This window comes from Choloepus didactylus, chromosome 6 (assembly GCF_015220235.1).
Source record: "Choloepus didactylus isolate mChoDid1 chromosome 6, mChoDid1.pri, whole genome shotgun sequence".
NCBI classification, from domain to species: domain Eukaryota; kingdom Metazoa; phylum Chordata; class Mammalia; order Pilosa; family Megalonychidae; genus Choloepus; species Choloepus didactylus.
This window is the reverse complement of record NC_051312.1, coordinates 134,534,697-134,553,733: the sequence shown is the minus strand read 5'-3', so window position 1 is coordinate 134,553,733 and position 19,037 is coordinate 134,534,697.

Here is a 19,037-nt window from a genome sequence, read left to right as displayed (position 1 = left end):
GGGGAGGGAATTTAAAAGGCATCAAATTTTGACCAAAAAAATCTTGTACTGATCCTTGTACTGATGCAGCTCTTTCCTCCCACCCACCCACCTCTGGCGAGATAAGAGGGATCATTCATAGGAGAAAGGCAAGAAGGGAGTACAAGTGTAATTTTTTATCTCGCTAGAGAGCTTGTGGGTGACTAAGCAAACAGCACAGTCTTCCTTTGGCAGCCTTGGACTGTGCTCTACCTGGTGCCACATGCCTGTGGGTCCCTCTTAAAGCACAGACTTAAAATTGAAAGTATTACTGAGGTACAGCCTCTGATGAGGAGTGGCACTTAAGGGATCTGGGGCACCACTATTGGACACAGACAGTCTTATAGAGGCAGCTGTCCAGTTCTGGTGCTTGACTCTTGAATAGGAATTGTTAAATGGAAAGATGCTCCAAGGACTAGGTCAAAGCCTAGTCTCTCTTTTTTTTTTTTTTTTTTTAATCCCCCCCCACAATAAGGAGCCATTGTTATTGGAAGTTGTTTTCAGATTCTTTCCAGTATTCAATTTTTTTAAAGTAATCCTAATATTTTTCCATTGGTTCATTAGGATGGGAAATAGTTCCTAGTTTTAATATTTAAACTACATCCAACTCATGTATTGGCCCATGGCTGTATACTTGTGTAATAGGTTATGGACTCTTACACACTTTGCTGCCTCTTGGCCTTTCCCCACAAGTTCCAATAGAGAAAGTAAGTTTCATGCCCTCTCTTAGGAATGGAATAAATTGATTCTAAATTATCTTTCATGGGAAATAGTAAGGGAGAGGGAAACCAAAACATGTCTCTAAAGTATTTTCAAGTTAGTCCCAGCATCATCATATGGGTTGGCCTCAAAGACGGGGGGGGGGGGGGGGGGGGGGGGGGGGGGGGGGTGGGGCGTTGGTTATCAATCATTGTTTTCAGAATGAGATGGGAGCATCTTTCCTTTGCCATGTGCTTTGTGTGTGATAGATACCATCGTGCTTGGGTTAGAACCAGACAACTTGACACAAAGCCTTGAGTGTATATTGTTGGAATCAAAACATCTCATTCTGATCACTTGGCTTAATTTTTTTTTTTTTAATAGGGGTGGGAGGGAGGGTATTATGCCCCAAAAGGGAGGGTGGTCTGCACTAAGGATTTAGAAACACTTTGGAAGCTCATAACCTCATCAGAAACTGCCTTTAGCCACACTCTTGACCTTACAGATGAGTAACAAAAGATGAAATAAGTTCTTCAGAATTAAGCCATGGTATTTTAATTTGCTACTTTCAACATTTTATTTATCTTAAAAGTTGTTCCTGTAAAATCATTTTCTGTCAAAAAAAACCCTTGTCACGGAAAATTATTGGCCTTATAGGAGCTGAAGTCAGTCATGTTTTTGGTGAACTGAAGTGGACTTCGGGGAACTTGTAGTTCTACTTTATTCCCAAAGGTAGTTTTAAAAACTCCCCCAAGAAAATTCACTCTCATTTCTGATCTAAAAACTCATCTTTGGGGTGAATAGTAGTGTCCAAGGGTTGTAACAGTTCAAGAGGTCAGAGGGAGCTAGCCTGGCACCTGGACTCTGCCCCTTCATAGCTGACAGGTTGCAACAGAAGTGTATTTAAATTCTCCAGTAGACTGGGCAGGGCAAGGGAGGGGGTAGGGCTGGGTTACTAAGATACAGGCTACTGTATTTTAACCAATGGTTGGGGAGGGATGTCTGGAGAAAACAAAGTCACTGTTCCCTTTACTGAAACAAATGAAACTTGAAAAATTTTACTTTTTGTTTGGTGAAAATGGGAGAGTTCCAATGTCCCTAGCCACAAGGGACTAGTTCCACTGAGAAGTGAACAATGGGAACTCAAAATTTGGAAAACATTTGGGGAAGGGGAAAATTGGCTTTCTGTTAATTGGCAAATGTTCCAGTGGGGCTCTTGTTTTTGTTGGGATGTGTTATATTGTATGTACATGTATATGGGCCTGAATCTCCGCTACGTTTTTAAGGTTTGGTAAAGATGGTTGGTAAAATCTTGATTTTTGTTGATTTATCTCAATAAAAGCCCGCTGGAACTCCCAAGTGTGTTTGTGGTGTGTCCTTAGCAACAAGCTATTCAGGAATCCCTGCATTTGAAAGCATTATACTAAAGTAATTCACTTTACATTGAGGTGCAGTCAGACATTCTGAGCAATACTCCTGTGAGCCCAGTGGAATAAAATCTAAAAGCACCTTCATCCTGCCTCAGCGTTGTTCTGTGTTTCACTTTAAGTCAGTTTTCATCACCTGAGATGGTCAGCTGGAAAGGGAAGAGATGTTGGCTCACAGTATGTCCAAAAGGGATTGTGAGATGTTTCAGAAAGCTGATAGTTACGAACAGAGTTTGTGTGCTGAGAACTACAAAACACTAATGAAAGAAATGAAAAGACCGAAATAAATGGGACAGGAGAGATTCAGATGCATAGAAAAGGTGGACACACCATCCTCACTCCCTACTCCAAGTAGGTGTAACTATCGAAAGTATGTGCAGGATCCATATGCTGAAAACTGCAAGATACTGATGAAAGAAATCAGGCCTAAATAAATGCCACATTCATGGATTGGAAGACTTAAAATGTCAGTTGCCCAATGATCTATAGATTCAACACATTTCCAGTAAAAATCCCAGCAAGATTTTTTGTAGATACATACAAGCTGATTCTAAAATACGGGAAGGCAATTCATGATGTGTAAAATTTTGTTTGTTTATGGGTGTGGTGGTTTAAAGATATATCCACAGCAAGCTGATATTCATAGCAGCATTATTCACAATAGCCAAAAGGTGGAGCAACCCAAGTGTCCATCAACAGATGAACAGATAAACAAAATGTAGTCTATCCATACAATGGAATTATTTTTCAGCCGTAAAAAGGAATGAAGTTCCAATACATGTGATAACATGGATGAACCTTGAAGACCTCACGTTGAGTGAAATAAGCCAGACACAAAAGGACAATATTGTATGATCTCACCTATATGAAATAAATAGACTATGTAAATTCAGAGTCAGAAATTAGATTACAGGTCACCAGGAGCAAGGGTTTGGGTAGAAAATAGGAAGTTAATGATTAAATGTTACAGAGTTTCTCTTTGGGGTGATGGGAAAGTTTTGATAATGGATGGTGTTGACGATAGCATGACTTTGTGAATTTAATTAACACCACTGAATTGTAAACTTGAAAGTGGTTAAAATGGGATGTTTTAGGTTGTATATATGTTACCAAAATAAAAACATTAAAAAAAAATAAAATAAAATACGGGAAGGCAAACTGCCAGAACAATTTGGAAAAAACAACTGGATGACAATCTGATTTCAAGACTCACTGTAAAGCTACAGTAATCAAAGTGGTATTGGCAGAATGATAGACATATCGATGGAACAGAAAAAAGGGCACAAATAGATGTACGTAGTATGCTCAATTGAGTCTTGACTGTTGGAAATGCAAGTTGATGCAGAAAGGATAGTCTTCAACAAAAAGTGCCGAAACAATCGAACATTCACATGCAAAACGGACCACCGCCGTCCCATATCCTTTCTATTCACACCTCACATCTAAAACAAAAATTAACTCAAAATGGATTGTAGACTTAAATGTAAAACAAAATTATAAAACTTCTGGAAGAAATCTGGAGAGAAGCTTGGTGATCGTGGTTGGGTTTGATGGAAAGCTGAACATGTGTCATGGAGAAGGTTGGTAACCAGTGGTTAAGCATCTTTTCTTATGTTCTAGGTGAGACATGGAAGACAGAACAAGTGGTGCCTTCAAATAACAGGAATTAGAATTACTTGGTTCAAGTAAATCCAGAATTTAAGTGAGATTGTTCAAGATTTAAGGATTTTACATGGTGGAAAAGTTAGGTCAGGTAGCCTGCTTTCAAATTCAGTTCTTTCACTGCTATATTGTCTATGAAGAAATGTAGGGATATATGCCAGCAACCTTCCTATCTACAAGGAGCGAAGAGAGTGGATGTGAAACTCACTATTATTGTACAATCTGTTCTAAGGTCAATTTTCCCTGTACACACTGTGTGAGAGGGTATCAGTTCCTACATCTTCAGTTGCCTATCCATTATCCTGTTAATTGGAGAATACATAGTGCACTGGGTATCTTGTTTGCCCCTCCAGGCCTGTCCTCCCCTCGGCTCACTTTTGCCAGAGTTTAACCAGAATGAACTACATTAACATTTCTCCTCCTCAGGGGTTTGTTCACCAGAGTTCCTCTTGGCAGAAAATCAGAGGGAAGGAAGGGTTTGTAATCCTGTTCCCTTCCTACAAGATTTGCCCTGAGTTGCTTTGTGCTCAATTGGATGTCACTGCTTTCACTACTACATGACTCTCCCCACTTTCTGGTAACTGTCCCCTCCCTCTTTCAGGTTCTACACCCATACCTAGGCCCTTGGCAAATAAATCCTCAAATGACCCAATTATAAGTGTGCCATCTGTTTTTTGTTGGGACCCTAATAGACTAATTGGTTTCAAAAGTGGCCCCAGGAAACAGACTCTTAAAATGAGTTCTGAGATTGATTTAGTCATATATTTGATTTGCTCAATGTTAACCTCCTTAAGGAGGTGAGGTGAGGCAAGGGATGAGACATGAGTGATCAATAGCATACCGTGGCATCACAATCCAAATTTTCACTGGTGGCACCATGGTATAAGGTGCAGGTAAAGGACAAGGCATCAAAGGGCTGTGGCACTTTTTTATAGCAATAATAAGCCCTCAAGTACATGCAATAAAAAAAAATGAGAAAAATTATGAACGTGCAACTAATATACAAAGAGAAAGAGAAGGCATCCTTGAGAGTTTTAAAGAAGGACCCTGATCTGTAGATACGTAGATATCTTTGGCATTAGCCAACTGGTCATATTGTCTCTAGGGTTGAAATGGCAGGCTTTCATATATGATTTATATAAGCAGAAAAGCTCTAGATCTTACGAACAGAATTCAGACTTGAGCCAGTTGAACTTCCCTCAACCACTTGCCAGGCTTGGGCCAATTTACTGACACAGAGCCCCTTGAATAAAAGGGAAGTCAAGTCTCCTTTTAGCCTTCCTCAAAAGCATTTGTGACCATTTACAGGGCGACCATATATTGAGGAAGGGGAAATAATTAGACTTTTTGAGGACTACTGGAGACCCAAAATGCCACTGCAGTCCAGTGGCTTATGGAGGTCAGGAGATCCTTGGCATTTTGGCTTGGTTCCATTTCACAGTTGGCCCAATGTGTCCCTGAACTCAGTTCCAGACTGCAATGTTGAAAGAGACATCCTCAGCAACTGGCAGAATCCCCAAAGTAGTTCCCTGACCCACGGAATAAAATATATTATAATATATTAGCTGCCTCTAACTATCAAAACAGTAAACCAAAAACAATACCACAAAGCCTCATTCCTGAAGGGATTGCAAAGATTACTGCCACCAACAAAGACTTGAAAGATGAAGGATGGGTGGTTCCTACCATATCCCCATTTCAACTCACATATTTGGCTTGCGAAGAAGACAAATGGATCCTGAAGAATGGCAGTGGATTATCATTATACATAAATATAAAATCAGGCAGCGACTCCAATTGCAGCTGCTGTTCCAGATGGGTATATTTTGACTGGAGCAAATAAACACATCTCCTGTCACCTGCTACGGAGCTGTTGTAGTGAAAGCTTTTTTTCTCTATGCATCAGAGAAGAGACTACCAGAAGCAGTTTGCTTTCAGCTGGCTGGGCAAGCAATACAAATTTCATTGTCTTATGCCAGGGCTCTACTGCCCGTCTAACTAACTAGTCTGCAGGGACTTGGATCACCTCTAAATTCTGCAGGATATCACAATAGTCAACTGTATTATGGATATGGTGAGTAGGATATAGAATTTACCTTGCATACCTTGGTAAGACATAAGCATGCCCAAGGGTAGGAAATAAATCCCACAAAAAAATCATTGGCCGGCGTCCTCAGTAAATTTCCTAGGGATCCAATGGACTGGGGTATGTTGTAATATCCCTTTCTAGGTAAAGGACAAATTATGGCATCCGGCCCCTCCTACCACTAAGAAAAAAGGTGCAATGCCTAGTGGGCCTCTTCAGATTTGGGAGGAAAGATATACTTTATTTGGGGGTGCCACTCCAACCCATTTGCTGAGAAATCTGAATTGTTGCCATTTTTGCATTTGGCCTAGATCAAAGGAAGCTCTGCAACAGGTCCAGACAGTAATGTGGGTTACTGTGCCACTTGGGCCATATGATCCAGCAGATTCAATGCTTGGAGTGTCTGTGGCATGTAGAGATGGTGTATGGAAACTTTGGTGAGCTCCAAAGGTGAATTATACCACAAAGACACAAATAGATTAAAAGTAAAAGGATGGGAGTGAGGCGGGGCAAGATGGCAGACTGGTGAGCTGTATGTTTTAGTTACTCCTCCAGGAAAGTAGGTAAAAAGCCAGGAACTGCGTGGACTGGACACCACAGAGCAATCTGTCTTTGGGCATACTTCATACAACACTCATGAAAACGTGGAACTGCTGAGATCAGCGAAATCTGTAAGTTTTTGCGGCCAGGGGACCCGCGCCCCTCCCTGCCAGGCTCAGTCCCGGGGGAGGAGGGGCTGTCAGCTCCGGGAAGGAGAAGGGAGAATTGCAGTGGCTGCTCTTATCGGAAACTCATTCTACTGATTCAAACTCCAACCATAGATAGACTGAGACCAGACACCAGAGACTCTGAGAGCAGCCAGCCCAGCAGAGAGGAGACAGGCATAGAAAAAAAACAACACGAAAAACTCCAAAATAAAAGCAGAGGATTTTTGGAGTTCTGGTGAACACAGAAAGGGGAAGGGCGGAGATCAGGCCTTGAGGCGCATATGCAAATCCCGAAGCAAAGCTGATCTCTCTGCCCTGTGCACCTTTCCTTAATGGCCCTGGGTGCTTTGTCTATTAGCATTTCAATAACCCATTAGATCTCTGAGGAGGGCCGTTTTTTTTTTTTTTTTTTTTTTTTAAATCCTTTTTGCTTTTTCTAAAACAATTACTCTAAGAAGCTCAATACAGAAAGCTTCAAAGAATTGAAATTTGGGCACATCAAGTCAAGAGCAGAACTAAGAGAGCTCTGAGACAAAAGGCAATAATCCAGTGGCTGAGAAAATTCACTAAACAACATAACTTCCCAAGAAAAGGGGGGTGTCCGCTCACAGCCACCATCCTGGTGGACAGGAAACACTCCTGCCCATCGCCAGCCCCATAGCCCAGAGCTGCCCCAGACAACCCAGTGTGACGGAAGTGCTTCAAATAACAGGCACACACCACAAAACTGGGCGTGGACATTAGCCTTCCCTGCAACCTCAGCTGAATGTCCCAGAGCTGGGAAGGCGGAGCAGTGTGAATTAACAGAGCCCCATTCAGCCATCACTTGAGCAGACTGGGAGCCTCCCAACACAGCCCAGCAGCCCAGAACTGCCCTGGGGGGACGGCACTCACCTGTGACATAGCACAGTCATCCCTCAACAGAGGACCCGGGGTGCACAGCCTGGAAGAGGGGCCCACTTGCAAGTCTCAGGAGCCATACGCCAATACCAAAGACTTGTGGGTCAGTGGCAGAGACAAACTGTGGCAGGACTGAACTGAAGGATTAGACTATTGCAGCAGCTTTAAAACTCTAGGATCATCAGGGAGATTTGATTGTTAGGGCCACCCCCCCTCCCCGACTGCCCAGAAACACGCCCCACATACAGGGCAGGCAACACCAACTACACACGCAAGCTTGGTACACCAATTGGGCCCCACAAGACTCACTCCCCTACTCACCAAAAAGGCTAAGCAGGGGAGATCTGGCTTGTGGAGAACAGGTGGCTCGTGGACGCCACCTGCTGGTTAGTTAGAGAAAGTGTACTCCACGAAGCTGTAGATCTGATAAATTAGAGATAAGGACTTCAACTGGTCTACAAACCCTAAAAGAACCCTATCAAGTTCAGCAAATGCCACGAGGCCAAAAACAACAGAAAATTATAAAGCATATGAAAAAAACAGACGATATGGATAACCCAAGCCCAAGCACCCAAATCAAAAGACCAGAAGAGACACAGCACCTAGAGCAGCTACTCAAAGAACTAAAGATGAACAATGAGACCATAGTACGGGATATGAAGGAAATCAAGAAGACCCTAGAAGAGCATAAAGAAGACATTTCAAGACTAAATAAAAAAATGGATGATCTTATGGAAATTAAAGAAACTGTTGACCAAATTAAAAAGATTCTGGACACTCATAGTACAAGACTAGAGGAAGTTGAACAACGAATCAGTGACCTGGAAGATGACAGAATGGAAAATGAAAGCATAAAAGAAAGAATGGGGAAAAAAATTGAAAAACTCGAAATGGACCTCAGGGATATGATAGATAATATGAAACGTCCGAATATAAGACTCATTGGTGTCCCAGAAGGGGAAGAAAAGGGTAAAGGTCTAGGAAGAGTATTCAAAGAAATTGTTGGGGAAAACTTCCCAAATCTTCTAAACAACATAAATACACAAATCATAAATGCTCAGCGAACTCCAAATAGAATAAATCCAAATAAACCCACTCCGAGACACATACTGATCACACTGTCAAACATAGAAGAGAAGGAGCAAGTTCTGAAAGCAGCAAGAGAAAAGCAATTCACCACATACAAAGGAAACAGCATAAGACTAAGTAGTGACTACTCAGCAGCCACCATGGAGGCGAGAAGGCAGTGGCACGATATATTTAAAATTCTGAGTGAGAGGAATTTCCAGCCAAGAATACTTTATCCAGCAAAGCTCTCCTTCAAATTTGAGGGAGAGCTTAAATTTTTCACAGACAAAGAAATGCTGAGAGAATTTGCTAACAAGAGACCTGCCCTACTGGAGATACTAAAGGGAGCCCTACAGACAGAGAAACAAAGACAGGACAGAGAGACCTGGAGAAAGGTTCAGTACTAAAGAGATTCGGTATGGGTACAATAAAGGATATTAATAGAGAGAGGGAAAAATATGGCAAACATAATCCAAAGGATAAGATGGCCGATTCAAGAAATGCCTTCACGGTTTTAACGTTGAATGTAAATGGATTAAACTCCCCAATTAAAAGATATAGATTCGCAGAATGGATCAAAAAAAATGAACCATCAATATGTTGCATACAAGAGACTCATCTTAGACACAGGGACACAAAGAAACTGAAAGTGAAAGGATGGAAAAAAATATTTCATGCAAGCTACAGCCAAAAGAAAGCAGGTGTAGCAATATTAATCTCAGATAAAATAGACTTCAAATGCAGGGATGTTTTGAGAGACAAAGAAGGCCACTACATACTAATAAAAGGGGCAATTCAGCAAGAAGAAATAACAATCGTAAATGTCTATGCACCCAACCAAGGTGCCACAAAATACATGAGAGAAACACTGGCAAAACTAAAGGAAGCAATTGATGTTTCCACAATAATTGTGGGAGACTTCAACACATCACTCTCTCCTATAGATAGATCAACCAGACAGAAGACCAATAAGGAAATTGAAAACCTAAACAATCTGATAAATGAATTAGATTTAACAGACATCTACAGGACATTACATCCCAAATCACCAGGATACACATACTTTTCTAGTGCTCACGGAACTTTCTCCAGAATAGATCATATGCTGGGACATAAAACAAGCCTCAATAAATTTAAAAAGATTGAAATTATTCAAAGCACATTCTCTGACCACAATGGAATACAATTAGAAGTCAATAACCATCAGAGACTTAGAAAATTCACAAATACCTGGAGGTTAAACAACACACTCCTAAACAATCAGTGGGTTAAAGAAGAAATAGCAAGAGAAATTGCTAAATATATAGAGACGAATGAAAATGAGAACACAACATACCAAAACCTACGGGATGCAGCAAAAGCAGTGCTAAGGGGGAAATTTATAGCACTAAACGCATATATTAAAAAGGAAGAAAGAGCCAAAATCAAAGAACTAATGGATCAACTGAAGAAGCTAGAAAATGAACAGCAAACCAATCCTAAACCAAGTACAAGAAAAGAAATAACAAGGATTAAAGCAGAAATAAATGACATAGAGAACAAAAAAACAATAGAAAGGATAAATATCACCAAAAGTTGGTTCTTTGAGAAGATCAACAAGATTGACAAGCCCCTAGCTAGACTGACAAAATCAAAAAGAGAGAAGACCCATATAAACAAAATAATGAATGAAAAAGGTGACATAACTGCAGATCCTGAAGAAATTAAAAAAATTATAAGAGGATATTATGAACAACTGTATGGCAACAAACTGGATAATGTAGAAGAAATGGACAATTTCCTGGAAACATATGAACAACCTAGACTGACCAGAGAAGAAATAGAAGACCTCAACCAACCCATCACAAGCAAAGAGATCCAATCAGTCATCAAAAATCTTCCCACAAATAAATGCCCAGGGCCAGATGGCTTCACAGGGGAATTCTACCAAACTTTCCAGAAAGAACTGACACCAATCTTACTCAAACTCTTTCAAAACATTGAAAAAAATGGAACACTACCTAACTCATTTTATGAAGCTAACATCAATCTAATACCAAAACCAGGCAAAGATGCTACAAAAAAGGAAAACTACCGGCCAATCTCCCTAATGAATATAGATGCAAAAATCCTCAACAAAATACTTGCAAATCGAATCCAAAGACACATTAAAAAAATCATACACCATAACCAAGTGGGGTTCATTCCAGGCATGCAAGGATGGTTCAACATAAGAAAAACAATCAATATATTACAACACATTAAAAACTCGAAAGGGAAAAATCAATTGATCATCTCAATAGATGCTGAAAAAGCATTTGACAAAATCCAACATCCCTTTTTGATAAAAACACTTCAAAAGGTAGGAATTGAAGGAAACTTCCTCAACATGATAAAGAGCATACATGAAAAACCCACAGCCAGCATAGTACTCAATGGTGAGAGACTGAAAGCCTTCCCTCTAAGATCAGGAACAAGACAAGGATGCCCGCTGTCACCACTGTTATTCACCATTGTGCTGGAAGTGCTAGCCAGGGCAATCCGGCAAGACAAAGAAATAAAAGGCATCCAAATTGGAAAAGAAGAAGTAAAACTGTCATTGTTTGCAGATGATATGATCTTATATCTAGAAAACCCTGAGAAATCAACGATACACCTACTAGAGCTAATAAACAAATTTAGCAAAGTAGCGGGATACAAGATTAATGCACATAAGTCAGTAATGTTTCTATATGCTAGAAATGAACAAACTGAAGAGACACTCAAGAAAAAGATACCATTTTCAATAGCAACTAAAAAAATCAAGTACCTAGGAATAAACTTAACCAAAGATGTAAAAGACCTATACAAAGAAAACTACATAACTATACTAAAAGAAATAGAAGGGGACCTTAAAAGATGGAAAAAATATTCCATGTTCATGGATAGGAAGGCTAAATGTCATTAAGATGTCAATTCTACCCAAACTCATCTACAGATTCAATGCAATCCCAATCAAAATTCCAACAACCTACTTTGCAGACTTGGAAAAGCTAGTTATCAAATTTATTTGGAAAGGGAAGATGCCTCGAATTGCTAAAGACACTCTAAAAAAGAAAAACGAAGTGGGAGGACTTACACTCCCTGACTTTGAAGCTTATTATAAAGCCACAGTTGCCAAAACAGCATGGTACTGGCACAAAGATAGACATATAGATCAATGGAATCGAATTGAGAATTCAGAGATAGACCCTCAGATCTATGGCCGACTGATCTTTGATAAGGCCCCCCAAAGTCACTGAACTGAGCCATAATGGTCTTTTCAACAAATGGGGCTGGGAGAGTTGGATATCCATATCCAAAAGAATGAAAGAGGACCCCTACCTCACCCCCTACACAAAAATTAACTCAAAATGGACCAAAGATCTCAATATAAAAGTACCATAAAACTCCTAGAAGATAATGTAGGAAAACATCTTCAAGACCTTGTATTAGGAGGCCACTTCCTAGACTTTACACCCAAAGCACAAGCAACAAAAGAGAAAATAGATAAATGGGAACTCCTCAAGCTTAGAAGTTTCTGCACCTCAAAGGAATTTCTCAAAAAGGTAAAGAGGCAGCCAACTCAATGGGAAAAAATTTTTGGAAACCATGTATCTGACAAAAGACTGATATCTTGCATATACAAAGAAATCCTACAACTCAATGACAATAGTACAGACAGCCCAATTATAAAATGGGCAAAAGATATGAAAAGACAGTTCTCTGAAGAGGAAATACAAATGGCCAAGAAACACATGAAAAAATGTTCAGCTTCACTAGCTATTAGAGAGATGCAAATTAAGACCACAATGAGATACCATCTAACACCGGTTAGAATGGCTGCCATTAAACAAACAGGAAACTACAAATGCTGGAGGGGATGTGGAGAAATTGGAACTCTTATTCATTGTTGGTGGGACTGTATAATGGTTCAGCCACTCTGGAAGTCAGTCCGGCAGTTCCTTAGAAAACTAGATATAGAGCTACCATTCGATCCAGCGATTGCACTTCTCGGTATATACCCGGAAGATCGGAAAGCAGTGACACGAACAGATTCTGCACGCCAATGTTCATAGCAGCATTATTCACAATTGCCAAGAGATGGAAACAACCCAAATGTCCTTCAACAGATGAGTGGATAAATAAAATGTGGTATATACACACGATGGAATACTACGCGGCAGTAAGAAGGAACGATCTGGTGAAACATATGACAACATGGATGAACCTTGAAGACATAATGCTGAGCGAAATAAGCCAGGCACAAAAAGAGAAATATTATATGCTACCACTAATGTGAACTTTGAAAAATGTAAAACAAATGGTTTATAATGTAGAATGTAGGGGAACTAGCAGTAGAGAGCAATTAAGGAAGGGGGAACAATAATCCAAGAAGAACAGATAAGCTATTTAACGTTCTGGGGATGCCCAGAAATGACTATGGTCTGTTAATTTCTGATGGATGTAGTAGGAACAAGTTCACTGAAATGTTGCTATATTATGTAACTTTCTTGGGGTAAAGTAGGAACATGTTGGAAGTTAAGCAGTTATCTTAGGTTAGTTGTCTTTTTCTTACTCCCTTGTTATGGTCTCTTTGAAATGTTCTTTTATTGTATGTTTCTTTTCTTTTTAACTTTTTTTTTCATACAGTTGATTTAAAAAAGAAGGGAAAGTTAAAAAAAAAAAAAAAGAAAGAAAAAAGACAAACAAGGAAAAAAAAAAAAAAGATGTAGTGCCCCCTTGAGGAGCCTGTGGAGAATGCAGGGGTATTCGCCTACCCCACCTCCATGGTTGCTAACATGACCACAGACATAGGGGACTGGTGGTTTGATGGGTTGAGCCCTCTACCATAAGTTTTACCCTTGGGAAGACGGTTGCTGCAAAGGAGAGGCTAGGCCTCCCTGTATTTGTGCCTAAGAGTCTCCTCCTGAATGCCTCTTTGTTGCTCAGATGTGGCCCTCTCTCTCTGGCTAAGCCAACTTGAAAGGTGAAATCACTGCCCTCTCCCCTACGTGGGATCAGACACCCAGGGAAGTGAATCTCCCTGGCAACGTGGAATATGACTCCCGGGGAGGAATGTAGACCCGGCATCGTGGGATGGAGAACATCTTCTTGACCAAAAGGGGGATGTGAAAGGAAATGAAATAAGCTTCAGTGGCAGAGAGATTCCAAAACGAGCCGAGAGATCACTCTGGTGGGCACTCTTACGCACACTTTAGACAACCTTTTTTAGGTTCTAAAGAATTGGGGTAGCTGGTGGTGGATACCTGAAACTATTAAACTACAACCCAGAACCCATGAATCTCGAAGACAGTTGTATAAAAATGTAGCTTATGAGGGGTGACAGTGGGATTGGGAATGCCATAAGGACCAAACTCCACTTTGTCTAGTTTATGGATGGATGTGTATAAAAGTAGGGGAAGCAAACAAACAGACAAAGGTACCCAGTGTTCTTCTTTACTTCAATTGCTCTTTTACACTCTAATTATTATTCTTGTTATTTTGGTGTGTGTGCTAATGAAGGTGTCAGGGATTGATTTAGGTGATGAATGTACAACTATGTAATGGTACTGTAAACAATCGAAAGTACAATTTGTTTGTATGACTGCGTGGTATGTGAATATATCTCAATAAAATGATGATTAAAAAAAAAAAATGTAGCTTATGAGGGGTGACAGTGGGATTGGGAATGCCATAAGGACCAAACTCCACTTTGTCTAGTTTATGGATGGATGTGTAGAAAAGTAGGGGAAGCAAACAAACAGACAAAGGTACCCAGTGTTCTTTTTTACTTCAATTGCTCTTTTTCACTCTAATTATTATTCTTGTTATTTTTGTGTGTGTGCTAATGAAGGTGTCAGGGATTGATTTAGGTGATGAATGTACAACTATGTAATGGTACTGTAAACAATCGAAAGTACAATTTGTTTTGTATGACTGCGTGGTATGTGAATATATCTCAATAAAATGATGATTAAAAAAAAAAAAAGTAAAAGGATGGACACAAGTGAATATCCTTTTTCTTAGGAAATGTACAAGGAAGTATTATCCATTCAAGGAACATGATGTATATAAACTACTCTGAAATGTTTAGAAAATTATAGCCACATAGAGAGTTTCTATTTGGGTTAATTGTAAAGTTTTAGTATTGGATGGTGGTGATGGTAGCACAACATTGTGAATATAATTAACAGCATTGAATTATCTATTTGAATATGGTTAAAACGGGAAATTTTAGGTGTATATATGTTACCAGAATAAAAATTTTTAAAAAAACATAGGACTGTACAACACAGTGAACCCTATTGTAAACAAAGGACTATAGTTACTAATAAAATTATTAAAATGCTCTTTCATGAATTGTAACAAATTTACCACAGTAATGCAAGGTGTTAATAACAGTGTGGTGTACAGGAACTCTGAATTTTATGCATGATTTTTCTGTCTCTAATTAAAGCAAAAAAAAAAAAGCTGATTGGTATCCTGTGACTCTGCAATTCCACAATTCCACACAACTATGGACAATTGATTTTCAAAAAGGGTACCAAATACATGCAATGGGGAAAGAAAAGTCTCTCAACAAATAGTGTTGGGAAAACTGGATATCCACATGCAAAAGTAAAAAGTTGGATTCCTACCTCACAATATATGCAAAAATTAACTCAAAATGGATCAAAGATCTAAATATAAGAACTAAAACCACAAAATTCTTTTAACATAGGAGCAAATCTTCATGACCTCGGATTTGGCAATGTATTCTTAGATATGACACCAAAAACATGAGCAACAAAAGCAACAATAGATAAATTCAGCTTCATCAAAATTAAAAACTTTTTTGCATCAAAGAACATATCAAGAGAGTGAAAAGACAACCTACAGAATGAGATAAAAATCATTGCAAATCATGTATCTGATAAGGTTTTACTATGCAGAACATATAAAGAACTCCTTCAACTCAACAACAGAAAGACAAACAACCCAATTAAAAAATGGGTATATGACTTAGACTTTTTTCCAAAGAAAAAATGCTCCCTTAACCATTAGGGAAATGCAAATCAAAACCAGAATGAAATACCATTTCTCATCCACAAGGATGTTTATTATTTTTTAAGTGGAAAATAAGAAGTGTCAGCAAGGATGTGGAAAAACTGGAACCCTTGTGCATGGTTGGTATGAAGGTAAAATGGTATAGCCTCTGTGGAAAGCAGTATGGTGTTTCCTCAAAACATTAAATATAGAATTAACATATGACCTGGCAATTCCACTCCTAAGTATTACCCAAAGAAATTGAAATCAGGGAATCAGATATCTCCACACCAATGTTCATAGCAGCATCACTCACAATAGCCAAAAGTGGAAATAACACAGATGTCTACCAACAGACGAATAAATGAACAAAATGTGGTACACACACACAATGGAATATTATTTGGCTGTAAAAAGGAATGAAGTTCTGGTACATGCTACCACATGGAAGAAACTTGAAAACATTAGGTTGAGTGAAATAAACCAGTTACAAAAGGACAAATACTGGATGATTCTACTTATATGTGTGGTACATTGAACTACGTACCCCAATTCAAACATGTTCTTAATCTGCATTCCTGTAAGTGTGAACTCATTGGAAATAGGATCTCTTAAAGGTGTTATATTCAGTTAAGGTGTGGCCCAACTGAATGAGGTTGAGTCTTAATCCAGATTACTGGAGGTCTTATAAAGAGTAAGAAACTGGGAGGAGAAGAAAGGAAAGGACATTTCCATATGACATGAGGCAGAAATACAAGCCAAGAAACCCCAAGAACTGTCAGCAGCCAGTACCAGAATGTCACAGACTTTGGGGAGAAAGCATCACTTGGCAGATGCCCTGATTTGGACTTCTTCCAGCCTCAAAACCGGGAGCCAATAAACTCCCATTGTTTAAACCAAACCATTGTGTGGTACTTGTCATAGCAGCCTGGCAAACCAAGACATATGAAATATCTACATCAAGCAAATTCATACAGACTGAAAACAGATTAGTGGTGATCAGGGGCTAGGGGCAGGAGGGAATGGGGAACTATTATTTAGTGGGTCTCTGATTAGGGTGATGAAAAAGTTTTGGTAATGGATGGTGGTGATAGTAGTACAACATTGTAAATACTATTAATGCCACTGAATTGTACACTTAAAAATGGTTAAAATGGGAAATTTTATGTTTTATGTGTATACACACACACACACACACACACACATATACATATATATACATACATATATAACCACAACAAAATTTCAAAAAATGTATTTCTAGAAGAAAAATGAGGAGAATGTGGAAGCAGTAGTATAGCTCACAATTCCTGAGCAGGATAATTAAAACTGAGCCTACACTAGATGGGTTTTAGAGAAAATGTAGAACACTGAAGACAAAGAGATGGTTTTAAAAGTCTGATTACCTACAGATTGCCCACAAAGGAAAACAAACAGAAAGCAGACTTCTCCGTAAGAGCAAAGGAAGACAGAAGTCATTGGAATTCTCAATTCAATGTGCTGACAAAAAATAATTTTCACTGTAGAATTCAAACTCCCCTAAAACACCATCCAAGGATGTTATAGTTTTTATTGCTGTGTAACTACCCCACCCTGAAATTTAGTGGCTTAAGACAACCACCACCATTTCTTTGCTCCCAATTCTGTAATCTGTGGTGTTTGGGTTGGGGTGGCTCAGCTGAGAGCGGGGGACCCCACATGCAAGGGGCCTAAGCTGAAGGCTTTAGGATGACTGGTAGCTGGCTGGCGGCTGGCTGGGCCTCCCTATCTTTGTCTTTTTTCCTTTTCCATGTCCCTTCTCTCTGCTTGTAGACTTTCTCTCCAATAGAGCAGCTGGACCCAACTTAGCCTGGGTCTTTAGAGGGTGAAAATGAGGCTGGCAGGCCTCACAAGGCCTAAGCCTAGGACTGGCAAGTGTCATTTCTGCCAAATTCTGTTGGTCACAGCAAGTGTTCCAGTTTGCTAATGCTGCTGTTATGTAAAATACCAGAAACGGATTGGCTTTTACAAAGCGGGTTTATTTCGTTACAAAGTTACATTCTTTTTTTTTATCTTCATTTTATTGAGATATATTCACATACCACGCAGTCATACAAAACAAATCATACATTCGATTGTTCACAGTACCATTACATAGTTGTACATTCATCACCTAAATCAATCCCTGACACCTTCATTAGCACACACCCAAAAATAACAAGAATAATAATTAAAGTGAAAAAGAGCAATTGAAGTAAAAAAGAACACTGGGTACCTTTGTCTGTTTGTTTGTTTTCTTCCCCTATTTTTCTACCCATCCATCCATAAACTAGACAAAGTGGAGTGTGGTCCTTATGGCTTTCCCAATCCCATTGTCACCCCTCATAAGCTACATTTTTATACAATTGTCTTCGAGATTCATGGGTTCTGGGTTGTAGTTTGATAGTTTCAGGTATCCACCACCAGCTACCCCAATTCTTTAGCATCTAAAAAGCATTGTCTAAATTGTGCGTAAGAGTGCCCACCAGAGTGACCTCTCGGCTCCTTTTGGAATCTCTCTGCCACTCAAGCTTATTTCATTTCCTTTCACATCCCCCTTTTGGTCAAGAAGATGTTCTCCGTCCCACGATGCCAGGTCTACATTCCTCCCCGGGAGTCATATTCCACGTTGCCAGGGAGATTCACTCCCCTGGGTGTCTGATCCCACGTAGTGGGGAGGGCAGTGATTTCACCTTTCAAGTTGGCTTAGCTAGAGAGACAGGGCCACATCTGAGCAACAAAGAGGCATTCGGGAGGAGGCTCTTAGGCACAACCATAGGGAGGCCTAGCCTCTCCTTTACAGCAACCATCTTCCCAAGGGTAAAACCTATGGTAGAGGGCTCAACCCATCAACAAAGTTACATTCTTAAGGCCATAAAGTGTCCAGTGTAATGCATCAACAACAGAGTACCTTCACTGAAGGATGGCCATTGGTGTCTGGAAAACCTGTTAGCTAGGAAGGCATGTGGCTGGCATCTGCTTGCTCCCAGTTTGTGTTTCAAAGTGGCATTCTCTGAAATGTTGTTCTTGGGGACATTTTGTCAAGCCGCAGCTGCTCTGAGTTCCTTCTGTTTGTCAGCAATTTTATATGGCTCCAGTGATTTAATTCAGACCCACCCTGAGTGGGTGAGGTAACACCTCCATGGAAATTATCCAATCAAAGGTCTTGCCCACCGCTGATTGAGTCACATCTCCATGGAAACACTCAATCAGCAGGTTCCAACCTAATCAACACTAATACATCTGCCTCACAAGACTGCATCAAAGAACATGGTGCTTTGGGGGGGCATAATACATTCAAACCGGCACAGCAAGTCACAAGGTCAGTCAAGATTTAAGGGGAGGGGAGGTAAACTCCACCTCTGGATGGGGAGAGTGGTTTGTGCACTACAGGGATGGAAGAAACTGTTGGCGCCATCTTTGCTG